The 16,068-nt window shown below is 35.8% G+C and overlaps 1 pseudogene; it reads left to right on the top strand.

Annotated features, from left to right (window-relative positions):
• Window positions 1-732: 732 nt before the first annotated feature.
• Window positions 733-15,583, top strand: LOC147825169 (tRNA (guanine(37)-N(1))-methyltransferase pseudogene; annotated as a pseudogene).
• Window positions 15,584-16,068: the final 485 nt, after the last annotated feature.

Here is a 16,068-nt window from a genome sequence, read left to right as displayed (position 1 = left end):
AAGGTGGTGGGAAAAAATAGCTTTCATTCAGGTCGCATAATCATTTTCTGTTAAATGCTTAGAAGTCCTGCTTGCTTCTACAGCACAACAATTACACAGAAGAACAGAATTATTTTACAGTCAATTGAGTGCAACAAATGGGCATATTTATGAAACCTGATTTATACTTCATACTTGCAATACTGCATTGAGTGTGGCTGTACCTCCTACCTGCAGTCAGTAAAGCTGTCTGAAAGACTGTGCTCTTCAGCCCCAAGTTTGAACAATCCTTTCAAATGTTGGTACCACTCTTAGCTTTTTCCTATCAAGTTTACTGCAAAAAGTAAAGGCAAAGCAAGCAATGTGGTATCTGTGGAGAAGCTCCATAAAAGTTTTATGGCTTTAGTTCATGCCCTGCTTCTTGCTGTGGTGAGCAAGTACATTTTTCATTAGCCTATCCCACAAAGCAATGATTCCATCTACATTTAAGTAATGACCTTCTTTCTACAAACTCAAACTTGTTTTCCTTGTACTTCAATAACCAATAATTATTTATGAAGGTTTGCATAATTACCCAGGGTAATGAAGGAGTTTGTTTATGTTGTGACCTTCATGAGAACTTCTTTGAACATAATATTTTTCTAAGTTTGTGACTTTGTTAGGCCCTCACCAAATTTTGAGGGGGAGTCTTTTCCTCACACATTTATAGAATTTCCACAGTTTCATCTGTTTGAGGTGATGGATTTTAGTACGATGAGTGGATTTGACACAGCCTCTGTAAAATATGTAAATCAAGTACGTCAGATGCAAAAAGAAAACTTTCATGCTGGCATTCTGAAGCTGTTTCATAAGGCATAGAATTATTTTTAGGTGATTTGGTTGAATTTGCTGATTAACTATATATAGTGTCTATGTTTTTCCTGCTAGTTGCTTCATTTTAGCCAATAGTGTAAGAGTTTAAAATCTTCTAATTTCACTGAAGACTAAAGGAATGGTAGTACTTCTTCAGAATTAATGAGAGTACTGTGTGGTTCTGGTCGGCTTCTAATTCTTTATCTTCAATTTTTCAGCATAGCTAATGTGGGGATGAAATGCAAGAATTTTCTGTCTAATTTTGATTTCCAAATGATAAAAGGACTTTCTCTCCTGTGTGTGATACCTGCACACAGCAGTTTGTGCTGATGGCTTCCAAGCACAGTAAACTAACACATTAGGGTAAACAGATGTTTCCTCTATTAACAGTATCAGCCATGTGGCTCTGGGCCAAATCAAGTCTGGAGAGTAATTTCAACTGGCCTGCTTACTAATGTGAAAACGGACTAAACGCTCTCTCCTGCCTATCTTCTCATCCTGGAGATGATATTTCTTCCAGTGTATGACTTATTCAACAACAGGAAGCAGATCATTTCAGAGATTTAATTAATTCTTAGTTACGATTTTATTCAATTACCAGTTTAAATTATAAAATGTACAGCATTTGAGATGCTAACATCTAAAGGGAATAGAATTTGTAAAATTAGGAAAAACATAGAAGTAAATATTCTTAAACATTGGAATCAGCTGTGGTATCTAGTTTAATCTTTATTTAAAGAATCCCAGTTCCTGGGAGACCATGAAACTAGGTGGCCCATTGCCTTCTAAATAGTACAGACGGGAACGAAAGTAACTTCTGCTAATAAAAGGCAAAATCTTGATCATCTCATATATTATTTATTTTTAGTCACGGGATATTATTTTTCTCAGAATTGTCTTAATTCATTTCAGTCTCTCTATTAGTAAAGTCTATGGAATTAAAAGAATATTATATAAAGATATTATATGTTATATCTACATATTTGTATTTAATGGTTTTACTTGAGTGAATGAATTGAACAGAATAAGTTAAAATGTATAAAAATATTATTTTCATGGATATAAGATCCTCAAACAAGATTCAGAAAAATTAATTTATTCATGGATACTTACGATAAATATAAACCTTTATACAATTTTCTTTTGCTCCTACATATTATTAAAATCTGTGCCTCTAGATAATTTTATTTCTTTTATAAGATTAGCTCTATATCATGGGAAATTTATACCCCAAAAGTCATCCTTATAAAAATGTCTTCTTAGTAATCACATTGCATTTCTAAAATGGCATGATGTAGAAAATGTGTCTGAGAATATGGTAATTTGCTTCTGTTTGTGTAAAAATTGTGTTTATCAGTACTTTACATGATACTTAAATGTACCACCTGACCAAAAATGAACCTTTCCTGCGTATATAGGATTTTTTTTTTTTTTGGTACCGGGGATTGAACTCAGGACCTTGCGTTTGCAGGGCAGGTGGTGGCACCATTAGGCTAAATCCCTGGCCCTATAGGGTTATTTTTACAATTTATTTTCCAAACCAGAGTGGTTTTGAGAGTGGGAGTGTTTGATTGCATGAAGACAAGTATAAACATACACTGTACTGGTCAAACTGGGATATATAAAATGCTGTAAATCCACCATCACTGGCCTGGAATCATTCTTTAGTGCACATCAGAGGTACTATGGTTTCATAAATTTCTGAAGTTGTTGGGATTTTAGAGGCCATTAATTCCCATTCCCTGTTTCATAAATAATTTGTCTTTAAGGCATAGAGAGATGAAGTTACTTAAGGTAAGAGCTGATTGATATCAGAGCTTAGATTAGAAACCCAGTGTCTTCATTTGGGCTGCTATAACAGAGCGCCATAGATTGGATGCCTCATAAGAAATGGAAAGTTATTCCTCACAGTTCTACAGCCTGGAAGGTTGCGGTCAAGGTTTCAGCAGGCCCCTGTCCTAGTGAATGGCCCCTTCCAGGTTGCAGATTACTGACTTCTCTTTGAATTCTCACATGGTAGAAAAAGCTTTAGGGGACTTTCTTTATGCTCTATTTGATAAGGGCACTAATCCCATTCAGGAGGGATCCACCCTCATGACACAGTAACCTATATCCTGATACTATTACAGTGGGGAAGAGGATTTTCATATGTGATGGGGACAAGTATTCAATCCATTGTATCCAGGATTCTGTTTGTGTTTAAGACTACTTAAAGCAAATGTGTACTTTTTAGCTGAAACTAAAATGAAATGCATGGAACCTGCTTTCCTGTCACACAGTGGGAGGTTTTTTTAAAAATTAATGGCCTGTATCAAAGAGTTGTCCAGGATTCACAGCTAGTCTTGGGAACTGTTTAGACAGGGGGCATGGAGAGTTTAAGCAGAGGTTGTTATTTTTGATTTTGTCATTAATTACTTAATCTAATGTTTTTAGACTCTCATTTACACTTTATAAGCTTTAATTCTTACTGAGAGAGAAGTATTTTTAAAAATGCCTTAAATTCATTTTTGTTTGAACTTTTGTCAGAGCAACAGTATGATCTTTGGAAAAGAAGAGTTGGAAAAGGGGGGTAAAAGTAACAAACTAGATTTCAGTATTGCCAAGGGCTCTTCCTAGTCTTTTGCATGTTAAATGGAAGCTCCTCTACTGGATTAGTGAGTAGGCAGATAGTTATTGATCAGGGCGCCAGTGATTATCCACTAAATTATGCATGACTGAGTTTAAGTAGACCAAAAGAATACTTTTGGACTGTTTCCCACAAGACAAACTAACATCAACAGTTCTTTTTCTGGGATCATGTGGGACTACTTGAGACTTTACAAGTGGATACTAATTGGTAGTTTAAAATTGTATCCAAAAATAAATGACAACTAAGAGAGTAGAAAATGAAATATAAAATTATATCAATTCTTTTAAACTGTTACTATGATCCCAAGAATTCTCCTTGCCTCTCCATTTTCTACATAATGTGGAAATAATTGCTAAATTGTTATGCTGTTTAATATTTGATAATGAAAGTAAAAGAATACAGGTAAGTTTTTAGGCATTCAAGTCTAAAGTCCAATAGATGGGTTTAAATCCAATTGTTAGCATAGCAGTTTCATGAAGTTTGATAAGGCTTATTTCCACATTGGTAAGATGTAACTATTAATGTTGTCTGATTTAGAGGATTGTGATGATTGAGAGGATACCAATAGAGAGCATACTCACTCTTATGTTTTAGTGTGCCTGACCTATACGAGCTTTACTGTTATAATCTGATTAAGTTATACTGTCTTCAGAAATGGATTTTGTGTAAAACAGTATAGATTGGCTCCTTCAACTCTCCTTGTTTCCCCTATAACATGGCTTTTTTTAAAATGGGCTAAAATATTAAGACTACATTTCTTAGATTCTAATGCATCTAGGATTTCACATGGGACTTGCTTTCATCAAATAGATACACACCTATGAGAATATGAAAACAAGTGAACTATAGGAAAAAAAGGCTAGTGATTTTTCTTTTTAACAGTGCATTTTATTTTTGATGAACATGTGTAATTATCCATTTAAATAGGGATCAGTGTAATATTTTTAACACATGCACACTGTGTGGATTACTCAAATCTAATCTTTTATCTGTGCTCTTCCTAATATTTAGTAATCACACTCTTTAGTGATTTTAATCTTTAGTATTCTACATTCACATCAACATTTTTTTAGCTCCATTTGAGAGAATAAACATGTGGTTCTTGTGCTTCTATGTATGATTAATTTTCCTTAGCACAATGTCCTCTAGAGCCACCCATTTTTATGTAAATGGTAGGATTTCATTCTTCTTTACAGACAGTGATACTCCAGTATGCATATTTCTTTATCTATTCATCTGTTGATGGGTACCTAGATTGGTTCTTTATCTTAGCTATTGTAAACAGTGCCATGATAAACCTTGGTATGCAGGTATCTCTTGGTATGATGATTTCATTTCTTTTGAATATGCTCCCAGAAGTGGAATAGCAGGGTCATATGATAATTTTTTTTTTTGAGGAACCTCCATATGGCTCTTCAAAACTGCTCTCCTAATTTATATTCAAATAAATATTGTATGAAAGTTTCTTTTACACCATATCCTTGACAACATATATATTTTTGTTTCTACACAGGCCAAAAGGGCTTTTATTCCTGCATAACCAGATAGGAGGTTTCTGATGTCTGAGCCTTTGCTTTTCATGACTGCTGGATAACAGATGGTAGCATTAGTGAGGGTTCTGGTGGTAGCAGAGGGTCTATTTTCTGGTTGGGCCACTTTGGCTGTTTAGGATCAAGTTTAGTTTCCTGGACATCCTTCAAATTCTGTGAGTTACTAATAGGCTATAGTAATTGCTTTCTTGTTTTAAACTTGTAGTCTGCAACAAAAAACCAAAAAGTAATAGCCTTTGAACACTAAACTCCATTAAAGAATCTTAATATAAAATATCTTTATATATCTTTCCACTCAAAATGATTGAACATAAGAGATTGTGTCAGATACCACAAATATACCTGAAAATTAAAATACATACAGTCTTTAGATGTGAAAGTCAAAACTGTTAGGAGATAATTATTGGTCAGTTTTCTATTACTGGGATAAAGCACCTGACACCCATAACTAAATGAAGGAAAGTTTTATTTTGGCTCATAGTTTTAGAGGTTTTGGTCTATGGTTAGCTGCCTTGAAGGCAGAAATGCTATGATGGAAGGGTGTGGTAGAGGATGGTTGTTCAATTTCTATCATCTAGGAAACTGAAAGCAGGAGAAAAGCCAGAGAGGAAAGAACGAAGAACCAGTATGAACCAGTATAGTCCCTAAGGTCACATCCTCCTGACCCATCTTCCCCAACTAGGTTCTACCTTTTGACAGCCCATTCAGCTTTGAACTCATCAATGATTTAGCCCACTATGGAGTTAGTGACTTCATAATCCTATCACATTTATAGGAAACTCTTAGTCAGCTTAACTTGACAGTCAAGATTAACCAGCACAGGACCACCCCTTTGTCAACTAGAAATTTAATCAGATCTCCTTAAACCATACTTAATTACAAAATACAATCAATAACAATGGAATCATTTTACCTAACATGATATAACTATTCCATATATCACCAAAAATACACTAATTCCTTCCCTAAAATTTCAACAGTTCCAGCATTGCTCAAGAGTCTAAATCCAAAGTCTTCCCTGAGATTCAAGGCAAACTCTTAGCTGTCAATCCCTATAAAATTCAAAAAAGCAAGTTATATACTCCCAAGATACGTGGCACAGGGTCAATATTCCCATTCCAAAATGGAGGAATGGGGGACAGAACAAATCAGACCAAAACCCAGCAGGACATACAGTAAATTCTTTAGCTCCATGTACAGCATCCAAGGCACATGCTGGGGAGATGTGAGTTCTGAGGGATTGGGAAGGCCCACTCCTATGGCTTTGCTGGTTACAGTGCACACACCCTGTCTTTTGGGCTGACTGTGCTCACTGTCTACACTTCTCTGCCAATAGTTCATGTTTCTGATGTCTACAACTTCCTGGGTTCTCCACTGAAGCTGTAGCTTCACTCATAGATTCAATCACTGTCTTCTGAGGTGCTCCCAGGGAGGACTCTGATTTGATGACACATTGCCTGGCTTCTCAGACCTTCTCTGAAGTCTGAGTGGGAGCCCTTGTGACTCTTACCTCTTTTATTCTGCATGCCTGCACAACCAGAATCATGTAGACAATACCAAGGTGTGCTGCCAGCTGGAGCAGTAGCCTAGTTCCCTTGGGTTGTGACTGCAATGACCTCTGAGTGCCTGGCTGGCTCAGTACAATGAAATAGATCCTGGAGAACCAATTCCTTATGCAGCACAGGGATTCAGGGGTCTCTTCTTGTTATGGTTCACATCTAGATGTCCCCCAAGTGCCTTCTGCATTCATGGGTGTGGCTTGTAAAAGGTGACTGAATTATGGGATAGTATAGCTGACTTGTTAGGAGCTGGAGTCTGGTAGGAAGACACTGTCACTGGGGGCATGACCTGGAAGGGTGCATCTCTGGGTAGTTTTCCTCTACCCAGGTCTTTCTACTGTGCAATTTCTATGTTTGAGCAGAACAGGGACTGAAACTTCTAAAGTAGGAGCCAAAACAAACCTCTCCCCATTCAAATTGTGAGTGTTTGGTATTTCATCCAAATATGGGGAAGTGAATAAGATATTTCTCAAATGAAAGATTTATACTTTTTTTTTCCTGGTACTGTGGGTTTAACCTAGGACCTTCACACTGAGCTACATGTCCAGTCCTTCTTAAAAATTATTTTTATTTTTTAAAAATTTGAGACCACTCTCACTAAATCATTAATTTGGCTATGATGGGCTTGAACTTTTGATAATCCTGCCTCAACCTCTCAGAGTGCTGTGATAACAGGCATGTGCCACCATGCCTGGCTAAGATTTAAACTTGTGCCTGCAGTGGATGATATCTTTCTGATTCTGGAGACTCCCTCAAGGCACATTTTGTCTTGTTCTAGCTCACAGTAGTTTGCTTCTTTTTAATAGTGCTAATCTCTTCAGCAACCACATTGTGCTATGAACAAAAAAGATGAAATAAAGTGATACAATAAAAGAAGAAGGCCAGTCAGGCCCAACGACGCCTAAAGGAGGAAAAGAAATCAGCAAGTAAAAACTTGAGAAGAGAACATCTGCAGGTTTGGAGCAGTGTGTTCGGTGTTTCTGAGTACTTCTGGTGAACTTGAGTGCTGTCAGTTAAATAACAAGCACTGTAATTACATCAGAGTGTTTCGCTAGATAAAAACTGTGGTGCTTTTGTAATAAGTGATAGATATTCATTTCATTAGTGAAATTTAATTCTGACAACATGACAAAAGCAGCAGTGACTTATTTATTTATTTATATTTTAGCAGTGACTTATTTCTAATAACTGGCCACTGAGTTAACTGTTGTTTCCAAATACTGTAAAAGAGCTTTTTTAAAAAAATTTTCCTCCTCAAAGAAAAGGCAGTGATGATCAACCCTCAGCCATCTAGCATTTTTAACACTTTACTCAAATCAGTGTTCTACTTTTATTAAGAAATTTATGCCACACCTAGCTGGTGGAATTCATAAGATCTTATAAAATAAGGTGGGGAACTAATATAGTTACAAGTAGCAAAATGACCTAAAGGAAGTAGAATAACCACATATTTGAGCCCTGTTTCATTCACACTGTTAAGAAGACTGTGATTATTGAGTTCTCTGTTATTCTTCTGCAATGTTACTGATTGTAAAGGTAGATTTTTGCCTTTACTATATTAATTCAATTTTTACAAGGACTGCTCTTAAAGTCTAAAGTGATGTTTTAGAGTCAGCAGTTAAATTTCTGTAGTTTTATTGAAAGAATTTATTCAAGTGGGAATAAACTAGTTCCTTAAGATTTTTGAAGACTATGGCTCCCACTGATCTAATGGCGAAATGTACAGTATTTTCATGTTCTGTTTTTCAGGGATCAGGCCCATTTTCTTACCTTTGTTTCTTCATTTGCATATGAAACAAACTCTCCCTTTTTACCTTGCTTTGGCTTTGTCAAACTAATCCTGGTGGAGTGTTCTTTAAATGGGCACACTGTGGCCTTGGCAGGTGGGCAAGAGGCAAGGTGGGGAAGAGAGAGCCAGGAGATGTGGTGTACTTGACTGAGAAGGACACACTGACACTGGCATCACCAGTGTGGATGGAAACTGTCCTTGGTGTATGGTTTTCCTTCTTATGGCTGCAGAGACACGACCTACCACACTAGATGAGTACTGAGTTAACTTTGCAGTCTAAAACATTTAAGCCTAATCACTGCAGATCTAGAAAATTAAGACTAGGATTCAGGGTATGCTGGGGAGAAGATTTGTCTCAAGATGTTTTTTGAAAAAATGCAAATATTTCTTCAAAAAAGGATCATGATCATCAACAAATCATGATCATGATCATTTACTTCCTTTGCACTAGTTGTAAGGTAGTATATCTTATAAACAATCTTTCAGAATAAAGATTTATAATTTTCCTATTCACATAAGCAAATTATTTAAGCAATAGCAATTTTATATCTCTTTCATCTTTATACAAACTATTAATATAACCCGAGCTCTCCACTTCCATTTCTTCAATGCCGCTTTTTCTCTCCAACTGCCTCACTCTATGTTTCACATCACCAGGAATGAATGCTTTGGCAAATATCTTTTAAATCATTATCCACCTTACATTTATCCTCCCAGTCTTTCTGCCTCTATGATCTCTGCCGATGCTGTTACTATTATTTCATTAAAAATATTACAGTCACTTTTTATAATTATTTTTTACTTCCATATATAAATAGTCTTCAAATGTTGCTAAATTATATCACCGACTTACCTTTTTGGTCAATTTTCTTCTTTTCTCACATATTTTAATACTTAGCTTCATCATCTCTCACCTGAACTAAAAAAACACTCTCTGAAGTGTTCATCACAAAGCCTTTGAAATCAGGCAGGCCAGGTCAAAACTTTTGGCAGTCATTCAGAGTCTATTTCATCTTGAACAACTTAGTAAATGATACTTATTGCTAAAAAATGTGGAGAGCAGTAAAATGACATTATACATACGTATATAAATGCATAGATACTACTTAGAATAAATGATTAGTATATTAATGATTATCAGCATCATTATTAAAGTGTTTTCAGGATGCCACTCTGTGCTACAATTTATTATTCAGGTAAATTTTTTTTTTGGGGGTACCGGGGATCAAACTCGAGTCCTTGAGCTTGCGCAGCAGACGGAGAAACCACTGAGCTAAATCCCCGGCCCTACAATTTATTATTCAGATCCCACAGCTAAATGTATAATGACTAAATACCACTGCCAACTCCTATTCCTAACTTTTTTTCCCCTTAAATTCTTTTATTGGTACATTTTAGGTAAACAATACATTTACATTTATCATTCGGTGCTTGTACCTGTACATGATGTATCTTGGTTCTTATTTTTTTCCCCATTACCTGTGCACCTTTCACCCCCTCCACCCTTCCCTATTTACATAGACTTTGTATCCATTTTTTTTCTTTTCTCATAATTTTTCCTTTCCCCTTCCCCTCCCACTACCCCTACTTCCAATTTCAAATTGTCAATTATTTCTTTTAATCATTTTAATCCTTATTTAAACTTTCAGTTTCTCACACTAGAGAAACTATTCAGTATTTACAAGTGTGTCCTATTTATTTCACTTATGAGCATGGCCTCAATATGCATCCGTTTAGCTATAAATGTCTCTAGTTTCTCGTTCTTTATTGCTGAGTAGTACTCCATTTTATGAAAGAACCACATCTTCTTTATCCAGTTTCCAGTTGATGGGCACTTGGGCTGTTTCCAAGCTTTAGCTATTACAAACTGTGCTGCTATAAACATGGGTGCACATATATCGCTGTGGTATGATTCTTTTAATTCTTTTGGGAAGATACCCAGCAGAGGGATAGCTGGGTCAAATGGGACCTCTAGTCCTAGTTCTTTGAGGTATCTCCATACTGATTTTCACAATGGTTGCACCAGTCTGCACTCCCACCAACAGTGGAGAAGGGTTCCTTTCTCCGCACACCTCCATCACTATTTTGTTATTGGTTTCTTTATAACAGCCATTCTTTGTGGGGTGAGGTGGAATCTCAGTGTTGTTTTCATCTGCATTTCTCGAATAACCAGTGATGCTGAACAATTTTTCATATATTTGTTTGGTGCTTTTACTTCTTTGAGAAATGTCTGTTCATTTCAGATGCCCATTTTTGAATTGGGCCTTTGAATTTGGGGGGGTCTGATTTTTTTCATTTTTTTATATATTCTAGATAGCAGTCTTTTGTCTAAGGTGCAGCTGATAAATTTTTTTTCCCACATTGTAGGTTGTCTCATAGCTCTGTTGGTGGTTTCTTTTGCAGTGCAGAAGCTTTTTAATAAGATGAGATCCCAGTTGTTGATTCTTTGTGCAAGCTCCCGTGCTACTGAGGATTTGTTCATAAAGTCATTTCCTATGCCAATGTCTTCAAGAGTTCTACCTAATTTATCTTCTAGCAAGTTTATTGTTTCTGTCTTAATGTTTAGATCTTTAATCCACTTCAATTTTAGTTTAGTGCATGGTGATAGGTATGGGTCTAGTTTTAATCTTTGGCAGGTTGAAATCCAGTTTTTCCAACACCATTTATTAAATAGATTATCTTTCCTCCAATGAGGGTGGTTGGGTCCTTTGTCAAAGATGAGGTGGCTGAACATGTCTGGTGTTGTTTCTGGACCTTCTAATCTATTCCACTGATCCTCAGGTCTGTTCCTTTGCCAGGACCATGCTGTTTTTATCACAGTAGCTTTGTAGTACAGTTTCAAGTTGGGAATTGTGATACCGCCAGCCATGTCTCTGTTGCCTAGAATTGCTTTTGCTCTTCTAGGTCTCTTCTGGTTCCAAATCAAGTTTTGGATTTTTTTCTCTAGTTCTGTGAAGTATATTGTTGGAATTTCAATCGGCATTGCCTTAAATCTATATAGTAGTTTTGGAAGTATGGCCACTTTCACTATATTGATTCTTCCTACCCCTGGAACAAGGGATGTCTTTCCATTTTTTTATATCCTCCTTAATCTCCTTTTCAGAGTGCTGTAGTTTTCAGTGTAGAGGCCTTTTGTTTCTTTTGTTAGATTGATTCCTAGATATTTCATTTTTTTGGATGCTATTGTTAAAGGAATTGTTTTCATAATCCTATTCCAAACTTATCAAATATACCCTCCTTTTTTTTGGTACCAGGGATTGAACTCAGGACCTTGGGTTTGCAAGGCAGGCAGAGGAACCACTGAGCTAAATACTCAGCCCTCCTTTTTTTTTTTTTTTAACAGAATAAGATGTAAATAACTTAGTATATACTCCAAGAGAAAATGAAATTTGGGTGTCTAGAAGACTGCATTTAGATACTAGCATGGTGATTCATTTGAAAAATAATTTTATGGTTGACCTATTCCATACCTGTAACTTTTCTGAAAGTTGAAGATAGAAAAGTCAACTAAATGGGCATAATCCTTTACTATTATGGCTATTTAATTTACTTAACTGCTCAGACATTAAGTTTCTTCATTTATAAAAATAAGGATAATAGTAACTCACTTTTGTACTTGTATGAAAAGTTTCATATAATAAGAGTAAATGTGGTTTTTACTAATTTTTTAAAGGAATCCTAGTCATTATTAAGAGTAATGAGATTATGGGGCAGAGTGTATAGCTCAGTGGTTGAATGCAAAACCAAAACAAACAAAAAGTAACTAAAGGTAGAAGTAGAAATTAAGTTTTGTAATGGAGAGTGTTCCCCATGAAGGAAAAGACAGACAAAAATAGGACTGAACATTGTGTTCATGGCCACAGGTATAAAAAGTTTTACTGTTAGATACACAAGAAACTATCAGTTTTTGTTTTTAGTTGGTTGCTTGCTTTTTAAAAACAAGGGCCCCTAACATATGTATATATACATATATATATAAATTTACATAATGTATTATTGTCATTTAATGTTATTAAATAAAATTAGTATTTTTGTATTAGTAAATTTATATATTGGTCTTATTTTATATCAAAATTAAATATAATTCGATATTTTATAAAGCCAGTGGAAAATTTTTCCTGATTTTTGGAGAACACTGGCCTAAGGGTACTCTCCTTTGAAATAGGGAGGAGCCTGGCATGTTGGTGACTGCCTGTAATCCCAGCTTCTCAGAAGTCTGGGACAGGAGGATTTGAAGTTCAAAGCCAGCATAGACAATGCAGTGAGACCCTGTCAAAAACAAACAAACAAACACACACCAAAGGAGTGAAGCAAGAAAATATTTTTAAAAGGTGGAAAGGTCAACTACCATCCATTTTTGAACCGCACTAGAGCACGAGAATCTTATGGAGGCCATTTGGATTCTCAAGACTTTTGAAAGTAGAAAGTTGTAACCCAACTGAATCCGAATTGTTGATTCCACTAGCATGGACAGCACTTACACAGAAGCTTAGGAAAGCACCTTATATTTTCTTGTTGGGTCAAAGAAAAAGATTCTCAACCATGCCAGAAATGGAAACAAATAAAAGTGACTCTGAACTGTTTTCACCACCCTCTGATGTTCGAGGAATGACAAAACTTGATAAGACAGCTTTTAAAAAGACAGTTACCATTCCAGTTCTTAAAGTGAGGAAAGAAATAGTCAACAGATTGATGCGATCCCTTGGAAGAGTAGCACTGCAGTGCCCAGGAATAAAGCATGTGGTTGAAGATCCAGAAGATGCCAAATGTAGATTATGTTGGATCCCTATAAAATACTTACTCATGATTCCTTTGAAAAAGCAGAACTTAGTATTTTAAATCAGCTTAATGTCAGTCCACAGATATTTAAATATAATTTGGAACTAACTTATGAAAACTTTAAGTCAGAAAAGGTCAAGATGTGATTTCAGGGTTTAGCAGAGTAGGACATATTGCACACCTGAACCTTCGAGATCATCAGCTACCATTCAAGCATTTAATTGGGCAAGTTATGATTGACAAAAATCCAGGAATCACCTCAGCAGTAAATAAAATCAATAATATTGATAATACGTACTGAAATTTTGAAATGGAACTGCTATCTGGAGAAGAGAACATGATGACCAAGATCCCAGCTGCTGTACTCTACAAGAACCAGACCATCAAACTAGAGGATCATGAAGATCCACCTGTTAAGCGGCAGAAGACAGATGATGCCTTTTCAGAAGAAAAAAGAGAAATTGTTTCAAATACTTAATTGGAAGTGTTTTCTCCATCTCACCATTATAATTTTATGTAGTAAAATACAATTTGTATAATTTCATAAAAATTTAATATTGAACTCTCAAAAAAAAGGTGGAAAAGGTTAGTTGTAGAAGATATTTGGATTACATAGAGCTATAAAGTTAAAGAAAGGAGGAGAATTAAAGGGAATAATGGCATCATTAGGAAAGAAAGTGAAAGGAAAGAGGATTTAAGTGGAGAAAAATAAGCAAAATCATCTTTCAACTTAATGGGCAAAATGTGAAAATAGTCATATATAGTTATATGTAGTAGTTTTCTTTTCAGATTTCTAAATATAATTCTAATACTTCATTTCACATTATATCACTGTGAAAATATTGTACTGAAACATGTAGACAGATACAGAAACACTAAGAGGTCAATTAACTCTTTCAAAGTCAAGAACTCAGGTAATTACAAAGTTGGGATGTTATATTTATAATACTTCTGAAAGATCTTGTCGATGATTACAGGCATCATAGAAAATGAAGTTTACTATGATGATGTTACAATATGGTTGCAATTCACCTTTATTCATGTGGTTTGTCTCATTAAAGTATATTTTCCCAGTTAGATTTTTAGTAGGATAGTGCCTAGAAAATGCTGCTCACTATTATATTGCTATCTTCTATGACAGGCCAGACACTTAGTTGTCAAATCCATAGAATTAAAATGCAATTTCCTTAACTATCATGGCCTGAAAATCTATGATGGTGCTGTACTCTGGCTACAACCATGGCCAAATCTCCTACTACTGCCCTTCTTTCAAACTGTAATCACACTTGCCAGTATCTACTTCCAAAAAGCACATCCCTGCCTCGTGGCTTATGCATTTCAGTTTCCTTGGCCTGGAAGTCTCATCCTCTAGACATATTCACATTTTACTCAGTCAAGTTTTTGCTTATGTATCATGTACTGTACTTAAGAAAGGCTTTCCAGGACCATCTTACTAAGTAGCACTATCTATTACTGTTCACCTGTTTTCTTTAATTTTAAATTATTTTATTGAACGCATATTATTTGGACACATACTAGACATGAAAAACTTATCTGGACACTCATTCAAAATTTCCTGCCTTCATAGAACTTAAATTCTGAAGCAGAGATAAACACTATAAAAGATCAAAAAGGAAATATATAATATGTTAGTGAGCATAGAAGAACAGATGTGGAAGTATAGGAAATATTTGGCAGCCAGGGAAGCCCTCATTGTAAAATGACATTAGGGCCAAGACTTGGAGAAGATGAGGCAGTAAGCCATGCAAGGTAATGATCAAAGTGCTCCCTAGAAGAGGAGAACACAATCAGTGAGCTCTGAGGTGGGAATCCAACACACTTGAGGCAGAATTGTAGAGCAGGCCACTGCAGCTACAGCAAAGATTGAAGGGAGAGTACTGATGAAGTAAGAAAGCATGGGTTTGAATTATGCAGGGTTCTAGAGACCAGAGTGACAGTGAATTTGGTTACTTTGAAGGAGTTCTGAATAGAGAATTAGTATGATTAAAGTTAGGATTTTAACTGAATGTTTTATTTCTTTGTTAATCAAGAACACAATAAAGCAGAACATGACAGTAGCTCAAAGATCCCTTACAAGGCTCTTGCAGTAATCAAACAGGAGCTGCTGGAGGTAGGAGAGAAAATAAATATGCATGGAAGATAGAATCAATAGAATTGCTAGTAGACAGAAAGGAGGCCTTCAAAAAAATATTAGAGTAGATAAATAATTATGTCAAGTAATGAAAAGGAAGTAATGTCATTTCCTGAGATGAACTGTGTTAAGAACAGGGCAAGGGAGGGGGTCTGGCTGGATTGTATTTGGGGCATTCTCAAACATTCAAGGTCTCCTTTGGAGAAAGTAACATAATTCTACTTCTCTGCACTTTTAAAACTCAGGTATGTCAATGTGATTTGTTTTAAACAATAAAAGGAGACGGGTGCCATTTTCAAGTAGAAATCAAGAGCTTGAGCTTGATACTACCAACACATATAGCCTTTTTCAGACTTGTTCATAAGTTGCTCTTGAGCTGTGTCCATGCATGTGAGTAGCTATGATTATTCTAGCCCCTGGCCCTACTACATTAGAGATGTACAAAAGCCAGAAATGACCTTTTGTTATGCTAGACAAGTAAGCTTCACTACTGCAGCATCTTATAGCTCATCTTGATTGATAGCAAGGAAGAATGATGGAAGCTGAGTTTTGAAATCGTTATCTCCACAGTGCTATTAGATATATGAGTGCAGATGTCAAGATGGATAGATCTGAATTTTGAGAGACAAGGCAAAACTGGGGATATGGATTTGAAAGTCATCCAGAAATAAATCATTTTTATGGTGTAGTAGTGCATGAGATCACTAAGAGAATAATGTGGAGAGAAGAAAAATGTGTAAAACCTGAGCTCTGAGCATTATTATCCAAAGAGGTCAAGA

This window comes from Heterocephalus glaber, unplaced genomic scaffold (genome assembly GCF_053883595.1).
Source record: "Heterocephalus glaber isolate CG9 unplaced genomic scaffold, H.glaber_assembly_v1.0 deba00001509, whole genome shotgun sequence".
Lineage (NCBI taxonomy): Eukaryota > Metazoa > Chordata > Mammalia > Rodentia > Bathyergidae > Heterocephalus > Heterocephalus glaber.
Note: the sequence above shows the minus strand (reverse complement) of the source record. Positions and strands in the feature narration are given on the sequence as shown.